This window comes from Bombina bombina, chromosome 7 (genome assembly GCF_027579735.1).
Source record: "Bombina bombina isolate aBomBom1 chromosome 7, aBomBom1.pri, whole genome shotgun sequence".
NCBI classification, from domain to species: Eukaryota; Metazoa; Chordata; class Amphibia; order Anura; family Bombinatoridae; genus Bombina; species Bombina bombina.
The window spans coordinates 52800302-52825952 of record NC_069505.1 but is presented as its reverse complement, the minus strand read 5'-3'; the positions used below and the strand labels follow the sequence as shown (position 1 = coordinate 52825952).

The 25651-nt window shown below is 38.3% G+C and overlaps 7 non-coding genes across 7 annotated transcripts; 3 read left to right on the top strand and 4 right to left on the bottom strand.

The window, feature by feature from the left end:
- Positions 1 to 1754: 1754 nt before the first annotated feature.
- Positions 1755 to 1827, top strand: TRNAT-UGU (transfer RNA threonine (anticodon UGU)). Its single transcript has one exon. It is a non-coding gene; the product is annotated as a tRNA-Thr (tRNA).
- Positions 1828 to 2165: 338 nt separating this feature from the next.
- TRNAA-UGC (transfer RNA alanine (anticodon UGC)) lies at positions 2166 to 2237 on the bottom strand. Its single transcript has one exon. It is a non-coding gene; the product is annotated as a tRNA-Ala (tRNA).
- Positions 2238 to 2572: 335 nt separating this feature from the next.
- On the bottom strand, positions 2573 to 2644 carry TRNAA-UGC (transfer RNA alanine (anticodon UGC)). The gene has a single exon. It is a non-coding gene; the product is annotated as a tRNA-Ala (tRNA).
- A 371-nt stretch (positions 2645 to 3015) lies between these two features.
- On the bottom strand, positions 3016 to 3087 carry TRNAA-UGC (transfer RNA alanine (anticodon UGC)). Its single transcript has one exon. It is a non-coding gene; the product is annotated as a tRNA-Ala (tRNA).
- A 225-nt stretch (positions 3088 to 3312) lies between these two features.
- Positions 3313 to 3384, top strand: TRNAQ-UUG (transfer RNA glutamine (anticodon UUG)). The gene has a single exon. It is a non-coding gene; the product is annotated as a tRNA-Gln (tRNA).
- A 263-nt stretch (positions 3385 to 3647) lies between these two features.
- TRNAA-CGC (transfer RNA alanine (anticodon CGC)) lies at positions 3648 to 3719 on the bottom strand. The gene has a single exon. It is a non-coding gene; the product is annotated as a tRNA-Ala (tRNA).
- An 818-nt stretch (positions 3720 to 4537) lies between these two features.
- Positions 4538 to 4611, top strand: TRNAT-AGU (transfer RNA threonine (anticodon AGU)). The gene has a single exon. It is a non-coding gene; the product is annotated as a tRNA-Thr (tRNA).
- The last annotated feature ends 21040 nt before the right edge of the window (positions 4612 to 25651 follow it).

Here is a 25651-nt window from a genome sequence, read left to right as displayed (position 1 = left end):
ATCTGACCCTCCGTTTGAGATTTTGTAACTTTACGCTTTCCAATATTAGTGATTATCCATTCGCGTTACTCTCTCACTTGCACCTGGGAGTGCTTACAAAGTGTATCCTTTTTTTCTTAGCTTAGTAATCAAGTTTATACACATAGAACCCACACCTAGCCATACCAGTTGGCTATATAAACAAAAGGCCATACCAGTTGGCTATATAAATAAAAGGCAGGTCTTTTACACACAAGTAGTGCCATTGGTAACCTCTCCAATGTATCAAATTGTATTATAACCCTGATATATACTGACATTGTGTAGACATGTTTGTGTGTGTGTGTGCGTAAGAGTGTTTGTGTGAGAGAGATAATGTGTTTTTGTGTCTGTTTGAAAGTATTTGTGTGGGTTTCTAAGTGTCCTTGTGTGTGTGTTTGAGTGATTGTGTGTCTGAGTGTTTGTTTCTATGTGTGTGTGTGAGAGAGAGTGGGGGTGTTTCTGTGTTGTAAGAATGCTTTGTGTGTGTGTCTGAGTGTTTCTGTGTTTGTGTGTGTGTCAGTTTTTGTGTGTGTGTCTGTGTGTTTTTGTGTGAGTGTTTGTGTGTTTGAATATATTTGTGTGTTTGTGTGTTTATGAGTGTTCCTGTGTGTGTTTGTGTTAAAATGTATGGGTTTCTGAGTGTTTGTGTGTGTGTGACTGCTTCTATGTGTGTATGTTTAATTATTCTTTCTGTGTAAGAATGTGGGTGTGAGAGAGTTTGTGTGTGATAGTGTCTCTTTGTGAAAGTGTGTGTGTTTCTGTGTGTAAGAGTGTTTATGTGTGAAAGTGTGTGTGTGTGGGTGTGTGTCTGGGTGTTTGAATGTTTTTGTGAAATTGATTGCGTGTCTGAGTGTTTAGTGTGTGTCTAAATGTTTTTATGTGTGTGTCTCTGAGTGTTTGTTTCTATGTGTGAGTGTGTGTTAGAGAGGGGCTGTTTCTGTGTTGTTAGAATGTTTTGTGTGTGTGTCTGAGTGTTTATGTGTTTGTTTCTGTGTGAGAATGTTTCTATGTATGTATGAGTGTGTATCTGTGTGTGTTTAATTATTGTTTTTGTGTGAGAATATGGGTGTGAGAGAGTGTTTGTGTGTGTGAGTGTTTCTGTGTGAAAGTGTGTTTGTGTGTGTGTTTCTGTGTAAAAGTGTGTGTGTTGAGAGAGGGAGTGTTTCTGTGTTCCGAATGTTTTGTGTGTGTATGAGTGTTTCTGTGTTTGTTTCTGTGTGAGAATGTTTATATGTATATATGAGTATATGTATATATGTAAGAGTGTGTGCATGTATGTATGGGGGGGGGGGCTTCATGGATTCTTGCACTGTGTCCCTGAGATTTAGTAATTACACCTCTGTCTCTAGTGCTCAGTAAACTCCCTAGGAACTTATGAGTGTGACCCTCAAAAGGAACACTTTCAAGACACACATACATATAATTCTCATCATGATGTATGTATTTTGGTGCCTGTATGTGCTCTTACATAACTCTGGATATTGGTAATACAGTACTATGGAACATGGGTACGATCATATATCATATCATACAGGGAGTCAGTATCAAGAACATATTCTGGTGAATCTGAATTGCAACTCCTTATTTAGGATCCCTGCTCAGTAGAAACAATGTGTAGTGAGGTTTTCTAAATAAATGCTAGTTTTCTCTATCTGTGTAATATATGAAGAACTTATAAAGTAAATAGATGTATATGGTTTGTATTTGCTTCTGTACAGCAGGTATATATACAAGGCTCCATAGCTCAGGGGTTAGAGCACTGGTCTTGTAAACCAGGGGTCGCGAGTTCAAATCTCGCTGGGGCCTACAAGAACTTTTCCACCTTTTTTTATTTCATTAATGTTATTCAGCGTATTGTATCACTATGGTGCATTCGCTCCTTAGTATGGTTATCGTGTGGTGTTAAATGAAAGGAGAAAGTATAATCTCATTTATAATATATAAATATATATATATTAATATCAGCTTCAGAATCAGGCACAATGGCACTGACAGCTCGTTCCACTATCTGGACATTTTTAATGTAGTGACTTTCTGGTGACCTCTGTATTATCCATGTAATGTAAATATTCTGCTGATATATCTACTGCAGTGAGAGTGTCTGAAAAGTAAAACAAGGAAAAAAAAAAAAAAAAATAACAACGTGGAGATGCCGGGGATTGAACCCGGGGCCTCATACATGCAAAGCATGCGCTCTACCACTGAGCTACATCCCCTCCTCTGTTTAATATCAGGTCTTAGTAGTCAATATAAATATATATATACAGTATTTATTATTATTATTTTTATTTTTTTCATATATATAATTTAGACTATAAAATGTAGACAATATTTAAATACATTTACAAGACTATAGTTTGTGCTATCACATATAGACGTGTAACAAAATATATAGAAATTGAAAATGTAGATAAAACATTAAAAATGTTGAGGCACTCTTCAAATTCCTTTACATGAAAACCAATATTAGATGGAGTGGAGGAATTGCAGGCGACCAAATGTGTACAGTACATTGTATTAGGAGCGAAGAAAGAAAAGATAAAATTTCCTGTGGAGATGCCGGGGATTGAACCCGGGGCCTCATACATGCAAAGCATGCGCTCTACCACTGAGCTACATCCCCTTGAATGTACTGATTGAAGACTATTTACAGTGGATACCTTTTATATATAAACACGTACACTAAATATATATATGTAATTTTTATATACACATATTTCTATATACACAAATATATATATTATTTTATATTTATATATAAAATAATTAATTATAAATAGTATATATATATTTAGACTATAAAATTGTAGATAAAACATCAAAAATGTTGATTCTATTACATATAGACTTGTAACAACAAAATAATAACAAAATAATAAATAGAAAATGTAGTTAAAATATTTTTAAAAAAAATGTTAAGACAATATTCAGATATATTTACATGAAAACAAAATGTAGGCTGCCATATTTTTATTAAGGCGGAAAAAAAACCACTGGAGATACCGGGGATTGAACCCGGGGCCTCATACATGCAAAGCATGCGCTCTACCACTGAGCTACATCCCCTACGTTCTACCTATTGATACTAAATGGAATGGAATACAGGTGTGAAAGTTCTGTATATGACAGTGTATTTTATTATTATATATTTACTGTTGGTTTGTTTCTTTTTTTTTTTATTAAATTGAGCATTTTCTCAACAATCACAGTAGGAAAATATCTGATAATAGATACAGATATACAGGTTCCCATATCATTATATATCTTGTGTACTGTACAGTTCATCAGGCCGGTTCTATGGTGTAATGGTTAGCACTCTGGACTTTGAATCCAGCGATCCGAGTTCAAATCTCGGTAGAACCTTCACCTTTTGTTGATTAGATAAATCATAAATGATTTAGTATTTAAATGAGAAACTCGTTCTAGCTATAAAATGCTGTCTGGAAAATTTCCACTACCACAAAATTATCTATTCTAAAAATATAATTTCAATAATTGCTTTATCATATACATAATTTTATTGTTTTACTAAAAAAAAAGAAAAGAAAAAACAATAGAGCTAATAATTTAAATAGGACAATGAACAGTTTAGGAATTTATATAAAAAAAAAAAAAAAAAAAGTCTGTGGAGATGCCGGGGATTGAACCCGGGGCCTCACACATGCGAAGCGTGCGCTCTACCACTGAGCTACATCCCCTTGTACACCATATGTGCTGGGCGTTGTTATTAGAAAATTTAAAGAATAGCTCTGGTTCTTGTGATGTAATTGTTTTAGATATAGATTAGATATGTGATTTATAGCTTACATAGATTCGATAGATAGATAGATAGATAGATAGATAGATAGATAGATAGATAGATGATAGATAGATAGATAGATAGATAGATAGATGATAGATAGATAGATGATAGATAGATAGATAGATAGATAGATAGATAGATAGATAGATAGATAGATAGATGATAGATAGATAGATGATAGATAGATAGATAGATAGATAGATAGATAGATGATAGATAGATAGATAGATAGATAGATAGATAGATAGATGATAGATAGATAGATAGATAGATAGATAGATAGATAGATAGATAGATGAATAGATAGATAGATAGATAGATAGATTTATAGATAGATATAGATAGATAGATAGATAGATAGATAGATATGTGATTTATAGCTTACATAGATTCGATAGATAGATAGATAGATAGATAGATAGATGATATAGATGGATTACATAGATAGATTAGATCAAATAGATTACATAGACCTGATAGGATAGATAAAAGATAAATAGATTACATATTATAGATATATTGCAGTACATACCTCTAAGCTTCATACATGTATGTAACTTTATCTAAGCAAAATGATGATGTTATAACATGCCCTGTAATATTATGAATTATCCCTCACTTTCTATAAATCAGTTATATGTTGTGTATTTTTAGATGGGCTGTACTAATTCTGTCTCCTCTCATGTACAAATATTACAGAAATATTGTGTAATTGGCGCTGTGGCTTAGTTGGTTAAAGCGCCTGTCTAGTAAACAGGAGATCCTGAGTTCGAATCTCAGCAGTGCCTTCTTTTGTAAATATTCAAACTGAGAGCGATTATGTAAGTTCCATGGAAACACATAAAACACACATTGATTGGTCGCTTTTCAATATTAAAATAAGCAATAGATTTTAAGTACTAAGAAACATATTTGTGTTTGTGGTTGAATATAAGGACACAAATCTCAATTAACCTGATTTGTTTATATTTATTCTCATGACAGAAATAGGAGATAGACAGATAAAACAAATTTGCGTGTTTCATCTCATAACAAAAGTATGTTCTGGAAATAAACTAAAAATAAACTAAAAATATAATTTATAAACCAAGTTACCTGTTTTATTAAAGAACCATTTTTTTCTTTCACACTAGAAGACACAAATATACACAATACATAGAATCTCTGGTTTGTTTAGTAGTTTTCTCCACAAAGGTTGAGACATATGTACAAAGAAAATAAAGGCTTGGGGGTGAGAAAAACGTATTACACCGTTTATCTGGTTAAGTCACTGGGAGCTCCCTTTTAATACCTTGTGAGTGTAACAGCTAAAGGAGAACATATACTTCCATGCTTGTAAAAAAATCTTTAGCATTGGCACATTCTATAGAACTGGATGATGATTATATCACACACATCATACTTGCACAACATACACACACACATACTTGCACAACATACACACACACAACATACACAACATACATACACACACATACACAACATACACAACATACATACACACACATACACAACATACTCACACATACTTACACAACATACACACACACACACAACATACACAACATACATACACACACATACACAACATACACAACATACATACACATACTTACACAACATACTCACACATACTTACACAACATACACACACACACACTTGGAACGGTGTAAAAGCCGGAACGGAACGGAACAGGCCGGAACAGGCCTTTTATGTAGAAAATTTATTTAAAATATAATGGGATGTGTTAGAGACTCTTGAGAACAATTTTAGGAACAAGAATATTTGTGATATAATAATTAATTAACCCTTTAACTACCAAAATAGTGTCCGGAACCAAACATAACAACCCGGAACAGCACCTTCCCAGAAAACCAGATACACCAAATTCACAAGTCACATGTGACTAAATGTAATATGTGTAATCAGCCACAAACCATCCACAGAAACCACATTATATTATCTGTTCCGGCCTTTAATACACTTTTTTATAAAAAGTGACGGAACGGCACCTTCCCAGCAAAATATACAGACCAAATTCACTAGCCACACATAACTAGATGTGATAAGTATAATCAACCACAAACCATCCACAGAAACCACGTTCCAATACCCGTTCCGGCCTGTAAAATGCTTTTTCATGAAAAGTGACGGAACAGCACCTTACCAGCAAACAAGATACACCAAATTCACCAGTCACACATGACTAAATGTTATAAGTGTAATCAGCCACAAACCATCCACAGAAACCACATTATAATATCTGTTCCAGCCTTTAATACACTTTTTTTTATAAAAAGTGACGGAACGGCACCTTCCCAGCAAAATATACAGACCAAATTCACCAGCCACGCATAACTAGATGTGATAAGTGTAATCAACCACAAACCATCCACATAAACCACGTTCCAATACCCGTTCCGGCCTGTAAAATGCTTTTTCATGAAAAGTGACGGTACGGCATCTTACCAGCAAACCAGATACACCAAATTCACCAGTCACACATGACTAAATGTTATAAGTGTAATCAGCCACAAACTATCCACAGAAACCACATTATGATATCTGTTCCAGCCTTTAATACAATATTTTATAAAAAGTGACAGAACGGCACATTTCCAGCAAAATATACAGACCAAATTCACCAGCCACACATAACTAGATGTGATAAATGTAATCAACCACAAACCATCCACAGAAACCACGTTCCAATACCCGTTCCGGCCTGTAAAATGCTTTTTCATGAAAAGTGACGGAACCACACCTTCCCAGCAAAATATACAGACCAAATTCACCAGCCACACATAACTTATAACATTTAGTCATGTGTGACTGGTGAATTTGGTGTATCTTGTTTGCTGGTAAGGTGCTGTTCCGTCACTTTTCATGAAAAAGCATTTTACAGGCCGGAACGGGTATTGGAACGTGGCTTCTGTGGATGGTTTGTGGTTGATTATACTTATCACATCTAGTTATGTGTGGCTGGTGAATTTGTTCTGTATATTTTGCTGGGAAGGTGCCGTTCCGTCACTTTTCATGAAAAAGCATTTTACAGGCCGGAACGGGTATTGGAACGTGGTTTCTGTGGATGGTTTGTGGCTGATTACACTTATAACATTTAGTTATGTGTGACTAGTGAATTTGGTGTATCTGCTGGTAAGGCGCCGTTCCGTAATTTTTCATGAAAAAGCGTTTTACAGGCCGGAACGGGTATTGGAACGTGGTTTTTGTAGATGGTTTGTGGTTGATTACACTTATCACATCTAGTTATGTGTGGCTAGTGAATTTGGTCTGTATATTTTGCTGGGAAGGTGCTGTTCCGTCACTTTTTATAAAAAAAAGTGTATTATAGGCCGGAACAGATATCATAATGTGGTTTCTGTGGGTGGTTTGTGGCTGATTACACTTATAACATTTAGTTATGTGTAATTGGTGAATTTGGTGTATCTGGTTTGCTGGTAAGGTGCCGTTCTGTCAGTTTTCACGAAAAAGCGTTTTACGGGTATTGGAACGTGGTTTCTGTGGATGGTTTGTGGTTGATTACACTTACCACATCTAGTTATTTGTGGCTGGTGAATTTGGTCTGTATATTTTGCTGGGTAGGTGCCGTTCCGTCACTTTTTATAAAAAAGTGTATTAAAGGCCGGAACAGATATCATAATGTGGTTTCTGTGGATGGTTTGTGGCTGATTACACTTATAACATTTAGTCATGTGTGACTGATGAATTTGGTGTATCTGGTTTGCTGGTGAGGTGCTGTTCCGTCACTTTTCATGAAAAAGCATTTTACAGGCCGGAACGGATATTGGAACGTGGTTTCTGTGGATGGTTTGTGGTTGATTACACTTATCACATCTAGTTATGTGTAGCTGGTGAATTTGGTATTTATATGTTGCTAGGAAGGTGCCGTTCCGTCACTTTTTATAAAAAAAGTGTATTAAAGGCCGGAACAGATATCATAATGTGGTTTCTGTGGATGGTTTGTGGCTGATTACACTTATAACATTTACTCATGTGTGACTGGCGAATTTGGTGTATCTGGTTTGCTTGTAAGGTGCCGTTCCGTCACTTTTCATGAAAAAGTGTTTTACAGGCCGGAACGGGTATTGGAACGTGGTTTCTGTGGATGGTTTGTGGTTGATTACATTTATCACATCTAGTTATGTGTGGCTGGTGAATTTGGCCTGTATATTTTGCTGGAAAGGTGCCGTTCCGTCACTTTTTATAAAAAAGTGTATTATAGGCCGGAACAGATATCATAATGTGGTTTCTGTGGGTGGTTTGTGGCTGATTACACTTATAACATTTAGTTATGTGTAATTGGTGAATTTGGTGTATCTGGTTTGCTGGTAAGGTGCCGTTCCGTCACTTTTCACGAAAAAGCGTTTAACAGGCCGGAACGGGTATTGGAACGTGGTTTCTGTGGATGGTTTGTGGCTGATTACACTTATAACATCTAGTTATGTGTAATTGGTGAATTTGGTGTATCTGGTTTGCTGGTAAGGTGCCGTTCCGTCACTTTTCACGAAAAAGCGTTTAACAGGCCGGAATGGGTATTGGAACGTGGTTTCTGTGGATGGTTTGTGGCTGATTACACTTATAACATCTAGTTATGTGTAATTGGTGAATTTGGTGTATCTGGTTTGCTGGTAAGGTGCCGTGCCGTCACTTTTCACGAAAAAGCGTTTAACAGGCCGGAACGGGTATTGGAACGTGGTTTCTGTGGATGGTTTGTGGCTGATTACACTTATTACATTTAGTCACATGTGACTTGTGAATTTGGTGTATTTGGTTTTCTGGGAAGGTGCTGTTCCGGGCTGTTATGTTTGGTTCCGGACACTATTTTGGTAGTTAAAGGGTTAATTAATTATTATATCACAAATATTCTTGTTCCTAAAATTGTTCTCAAGAGTCTCTAATACATCCCATTATATTTTAAATCAATTTCCTTCATAAAAGGCCTGTTCCGTCCTGTTCCGTTCCGTTCCGGCTTTTACACCGTTCCCACACACTTGCACAACATACACACACACAACATACACAACATACATACACACACATACACAACATACTCACACATACTTACACAACATACACACACACACAGTATACTTACACAACATACATACATACACACACATACTTACACAACATACACACACACATACTTACACAACATAAACACACACATACTTACACAACATACACACACACAGTATACTTACACAACATACATACACACACATACTTACACAACATACACACACACATACTTACACACACACACACAACATACTTACACAACATACATACATACACATACTTACACAACATACACACACATACTTACACAACATACACACACAGTATACTTTCACAACATACATACACACACATACTTACACAACATACACACACAGTATACTTACACAACATACATACACACACATACTTACACAACATACACACACACATACTTACACAACATACACACACACAGTATACTTACACAACATACATACACACACATACTTACACAACATACACACACACATACTTACACACACACACACACACACAACATACTTACACAACATACATACATACACATACTTACACAACATACACACACATACTTACACAACATACACACACAGTATACTTTCACAACATACATACACACACATACTTACACAACATACACACACACATACTTACACAACATACACACACAGTATACTTACACAACATACATACACACACATACTTACACACACACACACACACACACAACATACTTACACAACATACATACATACACATACTTACACAACATACACACACATACTTACACAACATACACACACAGTATACTTACACAACATACATACACACACATACTTACACAACATACACACACACATACTTACACAACATACACACACAACATACTTACACAACATACATACATACACATACTTACACAACATACACACACGCATACTTGCACAACATACACTACACACACACACACAGTATACTTACACAACATACATACACAACATACTTACACAACATACACACACACACAACATACTTACACAACATACACACACATACTTACACAACATACACACACACACAACATACTTACACAACATACATACATACACATACTTACACAACATACACACACACATACTTGCACAACATACACTACACACACACAGTATACTTACACAACATACATACACAACATACTTACACAACATACACACACACACAACATACTTACACAACATACACACACACACATACTTGCACAACATACACACACAACATACTTACACAACATACCACGCCCCTCACCTTGCCCGACCACGCCCCCTCGCCACACCCGACCACGTCCCTCATCACGTCCGGTCATGCCCTTCGCCGTGCCCGGTCACGCCCCCACCACAATGCTCCCATCGGCCACGCCCCCTGACACTCTGCTTCAGCCTTGCTCTGTGCTGAGTGTCAGGATCCAAACGGCCAGGTATGTTTGTCATGTGCAGTCTCTACTGCGCATGACTGCATCTGACAAACATACTTAGCCATTTATTATATAGGATGATGAAAATTTTGAAAAAAAATAATTTTTTTCTAACTTTGACCCCCAAAATCTGTTACACAGACCTACAACCACCAACAAAAATGTTGTTCTGAGTTTAGAAATACTCAATGTTTGCCCCCTTAACCCCTTAAAGGACCCAGCATTTCAGACTAAAACTTCCCCAAAAGACCAGAGTATTTTTAGCATTTTTGCTATCACTCAATTTAATTTCAATACATTTTTATTGGTTTATCATATTATAACAGAAAAAATTAAATTAAAAGAGTAATGGTACAGCATAAAAAAAAGGAAGAAAAAAATAATCAAGAATATAAGTACATGGCATATAGATGACAAGATAATCGTACAGTTTTACAATCAGTTCTCAATATTTTCCTCATAGGTATGAAAAGATTACTTCTGGCCGGCTCCCCCCTGTCCAACCAGACCTATTTCAAACCTATATAAACCAGGGACTGAAGACCTACTTTTCATTTTCGAGTAGGAAATCCATGTTTCCCATATCTGGAAGAATTGGTCCTTAGAATCTAAAATATCTGCAGCAGAACCAGACATCTGGTATATATATTCGATTTTGTTTTCCACAATCTTGAAATCTACAAATGGAAGTTTTCCAAAATTTTGCAATACATAGTCTTGCAGCAGTGCAGACAATAAATATCAATTTATTTTGTTTAGGTAGGGAATTGATTGGGTAATGTAATAATGCGGTGTCTGGAGAAAGCTGGATTTCTGAGTCGAGAACCCTAGATAATAAATCTGATTTTTTTTCCCAAATGTGAGTTACATGAGGGCATACCCACCACATATGAAAATGCGTCCCTACACTTTGTCAGCCTCTATAGCACTGCTGTATCTCCGGTACTCCTCGGGGAGTGAATGTTAATGGAGTCTGGTACCATCTGAATCAAGTAATTTTCCTTCAGGTGAGCGCAGCAGATAAAAGTGGGGCCTTGTTTAAGTAGCTTTAACCATTGTGGATGGCTGAATTCCCTATTTAGATCAGATTCCCAAATTAGTCATAAACCCTGGTTTTGGGGGGGTAGGGGGGCTATTAATGAGTGGGTATAGTAGGCCAATGGTTCCCTTCATTTTATGGTTGGCTAGACAAATCCTATCCAAACAAGTGTCTGTGGAGTTCCTGTTTTTCCCTAAGGTTTTTTGTATCATAAATTTAAGCTGTAGGTAGTGGTACCAGCATTTATTATCAGAAGGGTTCAGTTCCAAATAATGTGTGTAGGTGAGTAAAGAATTACATTTAATGACATCTGCTATTCTATAGAGACCTCGATTTGCCCATTTATCGAGTAAAAATTGGTTTTCAGAGGAGGTTGACGATAAAGGATCTGGTTTGCGACCGTTCCATTGAGAGATAATTTTCTCTGAAGTAAATCCCATATGTGAATTGTGTGAGCTATTGTTAAATAAGTTTTCCAGGAGGAGGGGCAATCTCCTCTTTCAATCCATAATAGATGGTCTATCAAGCGGAGGGACAATATTTTAGTTTCCCAAGAGACCCACAGAGCATCAATCCTGTGTTAATCTGGCTGAGTAGTAGTATGAAATTAAGTCTGGGGCTCCCAGTCTGGGGCTCCCAGACCCCCTTGACTCCTGTGGCAAATCATAACTTTACTGTTGATTCGGTGCCTACCCTTTCCCCAAATAAAATTTATAAGGTCTTTCTGTACATTTTAAAGTTCCAAAATTTTGATAGTTATCGGGAGGGCTCTAAAGAGATAGAGGATTTTTGATAAGATTGTCATCTTAAGGGCCGTTATACATCCATACAAAGAAAGGTTTAAACTATTCAATTTTTCCAACGACTTTCTTATTGTTAAAATAAGGGGTTTATAGTTAAGGGTCTCTTAAATTGCTAGAGACATTGATTTCAGATTCTTGTGTATATAAACAATGTTTCTAGTATAATGGTCCCTGTATTCTCTCCATTGAGAACAGACACTGCCTACGAGTATGTACTGAATATAATGTTGCCACTCTGCAATATTCGTAGCACCACCACCAATCACAGGTTAATTGTCCTTTTAAATTATATGTTTACTGGTTATAACAACGATAGATATGAGTTAATTTTTTTTACAAACTACTGGGACCCCATCGTACCACACAACCCCCCTGACGCATTTCGCCTGTTTAGGCTTTATCAAACAGCTGAAACGCGTCAGTAGGAGTGCATTTACGCAATGAATACCTAAAAGTAATGCACATATGTAAACTAGAGCAAGGACAAACGAATACACAAATAATACCGGACCCAGTGTCCAGAGTGATATCTCCAAACGATCGTATTTTTTGATAATTATTTATCCTCCAGTTTTGTATAATAGGAGTGCAATTACGCTATGAATAATCAATGCATGTATGCAAATTAGAGTAACGATAAACGCACACATAAATTTATACAAGCATGCTTTATTGAATATCTATATCAATAAGAGCTTACACAAACGCATATAAAATACTAAAACACAATAACAAAACTCAGAGGATACGCAAGTATTTACAACATAAGCTGTCACAATTAGATGACATATGGGGTTAACCGAAAGCAAACGCTTTACACGTGTAACAGCTCTACTAGTAATAATATAGCAATTACTGATAACAATGTACATGCTAATAATAAGCATGAAGAATATTACACGAAGGGATTCAAAGTGAAAGAGCGTTACTTAAACGTTATTTAAACGCAATCCAAAACGATTCAATTTAGTAAAAATCAGTCAACGGCAAAACCCCTCACCAAGAACAAACAATGAATGTTTAAAAATCCAATATGCATGCTAAACAGCAAGCAGAGTATGAATGATATCTTACGGTGTGAATGAAAGTGAGAGAACGTTACTTTGACTTTAAAATGTATTTAATAACAATTTAACATACTAGAAGACCAGTTATTTGCCAAGTTCCTCACAAACAAAGGGTGAATAAACAATGAATGTGTAAGAATCTATGCATACGTATACATTGTGCTGTTAACACAATGAATACTTAAAATCCATGCATATTTGCACACCGTCCATTAACACAGTTTACATCCTTTATAAGTGCAGACCAGATATAACACTCAAATCAGATATGCAAGTATTCATGGTATCAGTAAAGACATAATATTCATAAGAAGATTATTACACTGCATTAATAATTATTCTTTTATATATTAATCTCCTTTTTAGGAGATTATTACTGAGAACCAATTACATAATTCTCCTACTTACACAACTACAATAATTTGACACAGCCATATACCTGAATTAATGGCATTCACCACCACACACAATACAGACTGGTAAATATAAAGCAGTGAGAACTGACAACCAATTTATATTATTAAGGGCCAGATCGATAACTACAGATCTCACACTTTATTTAATTATACACGATAGAGTAATTTTAAATGTTTGTGTTTTCCCATCTTTAAACTAAGTCAAACAAAAGTTAAATTTTATTTCATCTTTTCTTTTGTCTCTACAATACAGTCTGGGCAGAGAGTGCTATATAAGCATTTCTTTCTAGGGATTCTAATCCCAATTGTTCATAACAGTTTCTGCATTAAATGCTAGCACCACTTCTCATAAAGAGATAACATAGATACCGACCAAAGAGGTATCTAACAAAGACTATTGAGAAGCTTGCCTTTATAGTGCCCTTGCTATTGTGGGTATAGTGTAAATGATTAAGCCTATTTGCTAAAATCTTTGTGAAAATGTTTACATCCTGATTGATAAGGGAGATCTGGCGATAATTTCCACATTGAAGTTTCTTTTTTCTGGCTTGGGGCCCACTGTGATTCTAGACATTAATAATCAGGGGGGACAGGGTGAACCCTAAGAATGGAATTGCAGAAAGAAACCAAATGGGGGAGGAGTACAGGAGCAAACGTTTTGTAATAGCTGCTCGAGAATCCATCAGGACCTGGAGCTTTAGATATTTTTAGTTTCTTAATAACTCCCAAAACTTCCTGTGGGGAGACATCTGCATTGAGAGAGTCTGATTCCTCCTGTGTTAAGGAGAGGGAGGGGCATTCTGAAAGGAAGGAGTGTATCTTAAAGGGACAGTCAACACCAGAATTTTTGTTGTTTTAAAAGATTGATAATCCTTTTATTACCCATTCCCCAGTTTTGCATAACCAACACAGTTATATTAATATACCTTTTAGCTCTTTGATTACCTTGTATCTAAACATCTTCTGACAGCCCCCTGATCACATGACATTTTATTTATTATCTATTGAATTTCATTTTAGCCAATTAATGCAGTCTGCCACAATTCACAGGCGTGCTCACAATGTTATCTATATGGCTTACAGGAACTAGCTCTCCCCTGTTGTGAAAAGCAAATATAAAAGCATGTGATTAGAGGCGGCCTTCAAGGGCTTAGAAATTATCATATGAGCCTTCCTAGGTTTAGCTTTCAACTAAGAATACCAAGAGAACAAAGCAAAATTGGTGATAAAAGTAAATTGGAAAGTTGTTTAAAATTACATGCTCTATTTAAAACATGAAAGTTTTTTTGGACTTGACTGTCCCTTTAAATTAGAGTAATTTGTTATCAATATCTAATATATATAGGGATGTTATATAATTTTTGATCATATTTAGCAAAAGTTTCAGCTATTTCTATGGGATGGTTGGTAGGAGAACCTGTTTGTGTTTTTATATGCAAAACAGCCGAAACTCTGGTAATATCTCTAAGTTTGTTAGCTAGTAGCGTATCTGGCTTATTCGCAAACACAAAGTACTGGGAATCTACCTGGTGGATGGAGCATTGAGCATTTTTCAGTAAGGATTGTATCTATTTTGGCTAGTTTGTTTACCAATTCTGGTGATTTGGGGGAGCACCTGTGTTGAAGGTCTAGGTCTTTGATTTCTGCTTTTAGCTATCACTCAATTTAAACAGAAATATAGCCTTTTTTATATTTATCTAGCAAAACTATATATATATTTTTTAAGTAGACAACCCAAAGTATTGAACTAGGCCCATTTTGGTATATTTCATGCCACTATTTCACCGCCAAATGCGATCAAATTAAAAAAAATTGTTAACTTTTTCGCAAACTTTAGGTTTCTCACTGAAATTATTTATAAACAGCTTGTGCAATTATGGCACAAATGGTTGTAAATGCTTCTCTGGGATCCCCTTTGTTCAGAAATAGCAGACATATATGGGTTTGGCATTGCTTGTTGGTAATTAGAAGGCCGCTAATTTCAGCTGCGCACCACACTTGTATTATGCCCAGGAGTGAAGGGGTTAATTAGGTAGCTTGTAAGGTTAATTTTAGCTTTAGTGTATAGGTTACCCTCCCACCTGACACATCCCACCCCCTGATCCCTCTAAAACAGCTCTCTTCAATCCCCCCCATGGTCACCCCCATTTTAAGTATGAAAATAAAAGGATTTAAAAAAAAAAAAAATTAAAATATATTTTCTGCAGAGTATAATCCCACCTTACCCCCAACCTCCCTGAGCCCCCCCCCCCCCCAAACAGCACTCTAACCCTCCCCTCTCTACCTATTAGCAGCCATTTTAGGTACTGGCTATACTTTTTACTTAACTTTTATTAAAAACAAACAAAAAACTTTTTTTTTCTGTAGTGTAGCTGTCCCCCCTATTACCCTTCCCCATCTCCCTCCCAGATCACTTTCCCACCCTTTCCACCCTTTTCCAACATAGGAGCCCCCTCTCCTTATTTTCCCTCCTTCCCCCTCACTGCCGTCTGCCGCTATTTTTTTTTCTGTAGTGTAGCAGTCCCACCCACTCCCGCCCCCACCCGCCCTCCTCCAGAGGTGGACTTCCCACCCACCTCCCTCCTAACCCTCCCACACTACCAACGATCAGCACCATCTCTGGCCGTTGCAGAGAGGTCCACAGAGTGGCCCTCTCTGCATTGGTTACTGACCAGAGGGTACTGCATGATGCCTCAATATCGAGGCATAGCTGCAACACCCTTAGAGCATCAGGAAGCGATCGCAATCGCTTCCAGCGCTCATTTTGACTGAGGACTTGCTAGGTACGTCCGCGGTCGTTAGAGGTGGTTTTTTGTAGGACGTACTTAGCACGTCCTCGGTCGTTAAGGCGTTAAAATTGCTGCTCTGTCTGACTCATGAAAGCTTAATTTTGACTTGAATGTCCCTTTAATGAAAAGCCAAATCCAATGAGTATCTCCTGCAAGAAGAGCTGTTAGCCCAGCACAATGCATAGTTAGAATTGCAGGTGAATCGTATGCAGTATTAAAGTGATGGTAAATTCACAAGGAGTACTCTTTACCATCTGATGTAAAATCAAAAAATAATATTCATTTCATTTACAAAAATTTACATTTGCAAGCTTACTTCTGTATTTAATTTATGTTATATCTCACACTCCGGCGGCCCCGACACATTTTTTTTTTAATCACGTATTTTCTGTTGGCCAATCATATTCCTGGCATTTTGGCATGTATCACCAAAGAAAAAAAATGCATCTTTTGCACATGCGCTTACGACGTCATGCTGCTTCTGGATTTGTTGTGTTCCCATGAAACAGCTGCATCGTACATGCGCAAATGGACACCTTTGAGATTCAGAGCTTAGTTGATGGGGGCGGAGCCTATCTATGCCGGAGAGTAATAGAAAGTAAGCCGATATATAAATAATGCAATATTATATTTTTAAAAAAATTATAGCGACTAAAGCTTTCACAATAGTTTATGTTATAAGCCGTTATCAACTTTTGAGAAATTTACCATCACTTTAACTATGCATTGTGCAGGGCTAACAGCTCTTCTTGCAGAAGAAAATTGTAATTCTGGGTGAAAAAAATGGTAGGCGGGGTTACACAATGCCCCCCCCCCCCCTCCAGCAAGCTGTACCATATTTTACAACTAAGCAGTCATTTTATCCCTTAGCTGCAAGTAACAAACAAATCTATAATTTTACCTCGTTGTCTTCCGGTAACATATGTAAGCAGAAGTGAAGTGACCGCCTTGACTGTCCTCCACTTCTTCCTGCTCCATATTTGTAATACATTTAGACCTAGGAGATCTTTATTTATTTTTTAAAGTATTTTATTGAAAAGATTCCAGTGATACATGAAGCAAGTCACTCACAGATAGTGGTACACAAATCTAGGGTTTGTTACACAATCAGGAATATGAATTACAACTTTAGGAGTACCTCCCTTTCAATAAACCATTAACTCTGGTTTTGGTTCCAAGGCAGTGTACATTGTCCTTTTCTTTCTGCTGAAGAGGTCCCTCATCAGTGTCCTTTGGGTTTACACCCGTAATATATGTCTTGTGGCAGGCCAAGTATGGCTACCATTGAATGAACCACTTTGTGACAAATTACATAAATGAGTGAGTTGCTCTAATCTGTAAACATTAGTGATAGATACAGCTGTAAACGGATAAATAAAATCAAGAAAGAAATTAAATAAACAAAATAAAATAAAATAAAAGCTAAAAGAAATAAAGGGAGTTAATGGGGTGCCTAGTGACCTAGTGAGCGTCTGTTTTCACAGATAGGCAATCGAGGATCAAACATTTATTTTGAGGTGGCAAGTTTAGGGGGTGGGAAGGAAACTTAGGTGGCGAAGGTAGTGTTGTGGGTATAATGAGTGGTGCAATTGCTAGTATACTATCCGTGGATACCTTATCCTGTATCTTTTGTGGCGTTCCATCTCATAAGCATCATTTCATGAGTTGTGATCCTTCCTGTCCTATAAAAGTGATATCTCTCCAGAGCAATCAATTCCTCTACCTGACCCTTCTATAGTGTGATGTTAGGTATATCTTGTGTTTTCCACCTCTGTGTAATTAGGAGTTTAGCACTAGTAATCATAATGAGTAGTAGCAGATTTTTGGCTTCTTTGAAATTTGGTATATTGTGAAAAAGTAAGACACCGGGGTGTGTTGTAATTTGGGATCAGAGAGTCCAGTATATGTGTGCTGTGATAGTTTCCCAGTAGTTTCCCAGTCTGGGACAGAACCATCATATGTGTAAGAGATCAGCTGATTCGTTACACTCACGCCAGCATTTGTCACTAGCGAGCTTGTAAATTTTTTGTATTCTCTTGGGTGTTAGATACCACAGAGACAACAATTTGTTGTTCATTTCTTGAACTCTTGCAGAGACTGATACTTTTTTGTGGTATTGAAAACATTTTCCCCATTCTTTTTTATTTATGTCGTATCCGATATCTAACTGTATGAGGGAAGGGAGTCGGGCCCCGTATCTGACAAAATCTTATATAAGGTTGAAATCGAATGTCGTGGTGGGCTATATGCTGAACATAAAGATTCCAGCAATGTTAGGGGTCTAACAATATTTCTTTTCAGTTTATGTGAGTTTATGTAATGTGATATTTGTATATGGGAGAGCCAAGTGGCCCTAATCCATCCCTCCCTCGCAGAAAGTAGTTGAACCCCTGTCAGTGATGTTTTTCCATGTGTGGTTAGGAAGATTAGGTATGTATTTTACATCCTCCCTAAAGGGGGGTAGGAAGTGTAGGTCAGGATTGTTTGTTAGGGGTGTCTGCGGTGATGGTCTGGAGGAGATGTGTGTGCTCGTTACCAATAGTCTGTCCCAGAGTGAGAAGAATTCTGGGAGAAGGGGATAATCCTGAATGGTTTTAGGTCTGTGAGCCGGTTGTACCCATCCCAGCCAACCCACATTATGCGTACATAGAAGTTCCCTATCTAGTTGTACCCATTGTTTGTTGCTAGAGTTATGGCACCAGTCAATAAGTCTCTGTATGATAGTGGTGAGCCTATAAATTGCAATGTCAGGTACTCCCTGTCTCCCCTCATCTCTAGTTAAGTACAAGGTCCTTTTCGGTACCCTAGGTTTCGTGTTGCCCCATATAAATTGTTCAATGTTCTTTCGAAGTTGGGCTATGAAGTTTTTCGGCAATGGGATCGGCAATGTCTGCAACAGATATAGAATCTGAGGTAGAATATTCATCTTGATTACATGGACTCTTCCTATACAGGAGAGTGGTTTGGTTTTCCAGCAAGATAGATCTCTGATTACATTATTTTGTAGTAGTTTGTAATTTCCTATAATTAAATCTTGTGTGTCAGCAGTAAGCAGTATCCCTAAATATTTCAGATGTTTGTGTTGGAAGTGCAATGGGCATGTACTTTTCAGCCTTTCAGTAGTGTGTGCGGCTGTGTTTAGGTTTAATATCTCTGACTTGTCTACATTCAGGTGAAAATGTGAGTGTTTCCCGTATTCCGCAATGGCGTCGAGTAAAGGTGGTAATGAGTTTTCTGTATCAGTTAGTGTGAGTAGTATGTCGTCCGCGTACATAGCTTACTTATACTCTGAGAACGGTGTCTTGATGCCTGTGATGTACGGATTGGTTCTGATTCTGCATGCTAATACCTCAATAGTCAGAGCAAAAAGGATGGGTCACAGAGGACATCCCTGTCAGGTGCCGTTTTTTTTATGTTAAAGGATTCTGATAAAATTGTGTTAACCTTTATCCTAGCCGTCGGATCTGAGTATAAAGAGAATACCTTGTTTATAAAAGCTTGTCCTATATTTAGCTTTGACAGTGTGGCCCTGAGAAATTCCCAGTCCACCCTATCGAATGCCTTTTCGGCGTCTGTAGAAACTAGTGAAAATGGCATTTGGGTAATCTGGGCATAACATAGGTGAACAGGAGCACAAGCCGGGAGCCAAATAAGTTAAAATCCAAAATGTATTGATATAAAAGTTAAAATATAGCCTGTAACCCAGACAACCAGTATCATGCAAAAGAAGTCAGCAATTGAAGCACTAGCTGACGCGTTTCGGCTGTTGCCGTAGTCGTAGCTGCTGGCTTCAAAATCTAAAACACACCATTTAAAACAAACATGCTGCTTCTAATTGGTTCACAGTTAATTGAATAATTGTTCACACTCATAGCCTAAGATTAACCCTTGCTGTACATAGTATGCCTACAACATTTAACTCAACTTAACACCTAATACTCTAATCTTCACACATTTGTGTGGGGATATCTAATGTAAACCTATGTGTGTGCATATCCATATATGCTATAAATGCTTGAGAAATTTTGAGGGATGTCCAAATCCTATATATTATTCATTTTATATAACTTATACATACATAAGGACCTTAGGGCGCAGAAAAAAGATAGGAGACATTTAAAGATAATTTGACAAATGTGTGAAGATTAGAGTATTAGGTGTTAAGTTTAGTTTAATGTTGTAGGCATACTATGTACAGCAAGGGTTAATCTTAGGCTATGAGTGTGAACAATTATTCAATTAACTGTGAACCAATTAGAAGCAGCATGTTTGTTTTAAATGGTGTGTTTTAGATTTTGAAGCCAGCAGCTACGACTACGGCAACAGCTAGTGCTTCAATTGCTGACTTCTTTTGCATGATACTGGTGGTCTGTGTTACAGGCTATGTTTTTACTTTTATATCAATACATTTTGGATTTTAACTTATTTGGCTCCCGGCTTGTGCTCCTGTTCACCTTTGTATTGTATACCTTTGGACCTGCTGGAGTGCAGCACAGCCGGTACTGAGCCATAGTACCCAGCTCCTTAGTATACAGGAGCTGTCAGCAGTAACGCTGAGTGTCCAGAGGATTTCTAACACCCAACCCTGGAGTGAGCGGAGGAGCGGACCTGTCAACAGAGGAGGGACGGACCTAGTGAAGACTTCCGGTTCAGTCCCCAAAGGTCGCTGGAGCTTCCCGCAGTGGTTCGGCGGAGTTCGTTGAGAGGCGGTGCAAGAGGTTACAAGGACCTGCATGGACGTTCGGAGCTAGTGACATTACGGCAGAAGTAAATCTGAGTGAGCCCAGTGAGGCCGGCACCTCATCCCGCTGCAACAAACAGACTATACGGAGGAGGGTAAGCGCATTCAGCTTAAGACCCTAATCACTGTTTATTACCTCTTCAAGGAACACTGCCTTTCCTTTCATCCAGGACACTGTATACATTTACACAGGGAGGTATTACTTTGTGCTCTATAATCTGGGCATAAGTCTTAAGCTGTATTAATTTTAGGGTATTATCCCTCGCCTCTCTACCGGGAATGAAACCCACCTGGTCAGGTGCTATTATTTGTGAAAGTAGGGGGTTTAACCTGTCTGCAAGTATTTTGGCGAATATTTTTTTTTTTTTCCAACAAGCTTTATTGAGAAAATTAAAGGTTTTACAATTGCCATGGAAAACATCCGGCATAGCATGGTTACATCAATCATAAAAGTAACAAAATCGACTGATATTCAAAGTTCTGTGGTGCATGATAAAACTGACCTCATGGATGCATCTCAATGGAACCAAATAGCTTGTGAAAGAAAAAATTTTTTTCAAACCGTGTGGATTCAAAAAACCACTGAACAAATAAATGAATAGTCTACGCTACGCAACATAATTCTAGGGATATGAAGTCTTGCAAATACATATACGCTCAGATAGATAATTGTCAACAGGGTGAAGAATGTGTGGTAGGATCCAAGTTCCAAAGCGCCCAAGAGAGGTGTTCCCTATATGATAACAAAAGTGATTATAATTAAATTAAGCAAGTGCTAGTGTCTCGCTTTTGGTCTTAGCTGGACGGGGGAGTGATCTGGTGTGTGTGTGTGTGAATGTATGTTTCCCAGAATAGCAACATGGCACAATAAAAGTCCATCCTGCTCGTGTTTTGGTAATGGAATTTTTCTAGGGACAAGAGAAGCATAACGTTTTGTGACCAAGCTTTCTGAGTTGGTACACTGCGCTGTTTCCATAGTCTGGGGATGAGCTGTTTTGCTCCGCTTAACATAATATATAGTAAGACTTGTCTGTATTTACATTTGATCTTGGGTGGTTTATTAAATAGAAACGTTAAGGGATTGAAAGGGATGTCTACTGAGAGAGCCTTTTGGATTTCTCTATGGATGTCTCGCCAGAAGGGCTGGATTAAGGGGCAATCCCACCAAATATGCAGGAGTGTCCCATTTAGTTTGCAATCTCTCCAACATAGTGGGTCTGAGTGGGGATAAGTCTTAGCAAGCCTACTAGGGTAGAGATACCATCTTTCCAAGAGTTTTAAATTTGTTTCTGTGATACTCATTGAAGAGGGTGCCTTTCCCATTTGCTGAAATATAGTTCCCCATGTTTCAGGGGACACCTGGAACCCCAGTTCGGTTTCCCATGCTTTAGTATACTGAGGTAAATTTTTAGAGTGTAGGGCAGTTAGGATTTTGTAAATTTTAGAGAGGGTGCCCCTAACTGATTGTGTGGAGTGACATAGTGTCTCAAAAGGATTAAGGCTTCTTATCATGTTAGATTTGTCTTTGTGGCCGGAGAAAAAATGGGATAGTTGCAGGTACTCGAACCATCTATCAAAGAGGGTTATATGCTTATCTCTTAAGGCTGCTTTGTGTATGACCGTTCCCTTGTCTAGTACTAGGTGACATGGTAATCCCGCTGATAAAGTGTAGGGATCGTCCGTCCAATTCTGCGTAAGTGGAGGAAAGTCATTGTTATGTAGTAAGGGGGTTAGTGGAGAGGGGATAGTGGATATGCCTCTGTGGGGGTGCGTGAGATGGTCCCAGGTAGAAAGTGTGTCCGATACTAGCGAGGGGGTGGAAGCTGGTAAGATCCTGTGTTGTCTATACATCCAACACATGGAGCCCAAACTTTTTGACTTAACTAGGTCGTGCTCAAGCTTTACCCATTCTTTGTCTGGGTTATTCTTGCACCAGTCAACCACTCTGGTTAACTGTGCTGCTTGCAGATACAACGAAAGGCTGGGTACACCCAATCCCCCATCATCCCTCTTTCTATACATAGTATTTTTGGCTATTCTGGGATGTCTATGCGCCCAGATAAAGTTATTTATAGTGGATTGCGCAGAATGAATGAACTGTGAGGGTGGTTGTATGGGTAGTGTCTGAAACAAATATAAGAAACGGGGCAGAATGCTCATTTTTAAGGCTTGTATCCTCCCTAGCCATGAGAGGTATTTGTTTTGCCAAGCTCCCATGTCCAATTTTATAGAATCTAAAAGGTGCTGGTGGTTTAAGCGGTATAGGGATTCTTTAGAGTTTGTTAGGTTTATTCCCAGGTACTTTATGGAGGTGTGCTTTGATCGAAACTGGTATCGGGTGGTAATCTGTTGGGAAGTCTGTTCAGTTATACCTACACCTAGGAATTCCGATTTCTGCATATTGATTTTGAAGTTGGAGAGGCTACTGTAGGTGTCTAGGACTGGCATTAGGGCCGCGAGGGACTGTAAGGGGGAGGTCAGTGAAAAAAGGATGTCGTCCGCGTAAAGTGTGGATTTATATTGAGTATCTGCTATGTGTATTCCATGGACCCCTTCCTCCTTCCTGACACCGGAGGCCAAAACCTCCATAGCCAAAACAAACAATATGGGGGATAAAGGGCAGCCCTGCCTCGTTCCGTTTAGTATTGGGAATGCTTCTGATAGTGTGTCAATTTGAGTCGGGCTTTCGGTAATCGGTATAAGGCAAAAAAAATTTCGATACGTTTTTCACCCAGGCCAAATTGGTGCAATGTGGATCTAAGAAATACCCAGTCCAGCCTGTCGAAGGCCTTTTCGGCACCGACGGCCAGAAAGATCGTAGGGATCTTTTGCGCCTGGGTGTATTCAATTAAATCTAAGATTTTTGTGGTATTATCTCGTGCTTCCCTGCGGGGGACAAAGCCTACTTGATTTAAATGGATTAGTTGTGGGAGGACTTTATTTAGTCTGGAGGCTATAAGTTTTGCATAAAGCTTAATGTCCACATTCAGAAGCAAGATAGGGCGAAAATTAGAAGGGCTATCTGTGGGTTTGCCGGGTTTTGGGATCACTGAAATGTGTGCCTCCAGCATGGGAGGGAGGAAGGGGTGTTCCTGTTCCACAGAGTTAAATAAAGTACATAAATGCGGTAATAGGGTAGTTGCAAACTTTTTGTAATAGGCGACTATAAACCCATCAGGGCCTGGGCTTTTTCCCGAGGGCATGTGTTTAAGGGTAGACAAAAGTTCAATAATTGTAAAGGGCTCTTCCAGCTCAGACGCTTGGGCATCAGAGAGTCGTGGTAGAGGGGTATTTGAAAGGTATTCGTCTATAGCACCTCTGGTGTCTATGGGGCAATCGTGTTTTGAAATGTCGTAGAGTTTGGAATAGTATTCCTCAAATTGAGAGAGGATTTCTGGGGTGGTATTGAGTGCCTGATTTGTGGGAGTTTTAATCTGATGTATGTAGGTTTTGAGCTTTTTAAGCTTTAGGGAGCGTGCAAGTAGTTTTCCAGCCCTATTGCTCTCAAAATGAAATTTCTGTTTGGTTTTTAGGGCCAATGCGTTGGCTTCATTAATTTGTTGGTCATGGACTGCTTTCCTCGCCTTCATTAAATCATCTAGTATCTGGGGGGAAGAGGGATTTTGTTTGTGCTCAAATTCAAGTTTAGCTAATAGATCTGTGGATGTTTTGTATAACTGACGGGCTTTCTTTCTAATGTGTGCCTGGTGTTTTATGAGCTCCCCTCTAATGAAGCACTTATGGGCTTCCCACACAACGAAAGGGTCTGTCTCGGGTAAGGAATTATATCGGAAGTATTCTTGTAGGAGCTTCTCCAATTTTGCAGTAAAATCAGAGGAGTGTAATAATTTCTCGTCCAGCTTCCACTGAAAGGAACTATTAGGTGCCAAGGGCCAGCTGAGTGTGGTCAGTACTGCAGAGTGGTCCGACCACACAGTATGTGAGAGTCTGGAAGATAAAACATTAGTGAGTCCCCTCTGGTTTGTAAGGAGGTAGTCAATTCTGCTATAGGAACTATGGGGAGCTGAGAAAAAGGTGTAATCCCTTTTATCAGGGTGCTTAAATCTCCAAATGTCGAACAACGTTTGTTCGAGCATGAGTTTCCAGAGTTGTTTAACCGTATGTTTGGAAGTTGCGGGTTTAGGGTTAGAGGAGTCTAAGTGTGGGTGGAGAGGGAGGTTAAGGTCACCTCCTAGGTGCAAGGCACCTATTGTGTGGTCCAAAATCTGCGCGAAGCATTTCCTAAAGAAAGGGAGCTGCCTGGTGTTAGGGGCATATATATTGACCAATGTCACTGGGGAGCCATATAATAGACCAGTCACGCATAGGAATCTGCCCTCTATGTCGGTGTGGGTATGAATAGGAGTAAAAGGAATGTGTCTACTTATAAGGATACTGACCCCATTACGTTTATGATCATACGAGCTGTGGAAACAT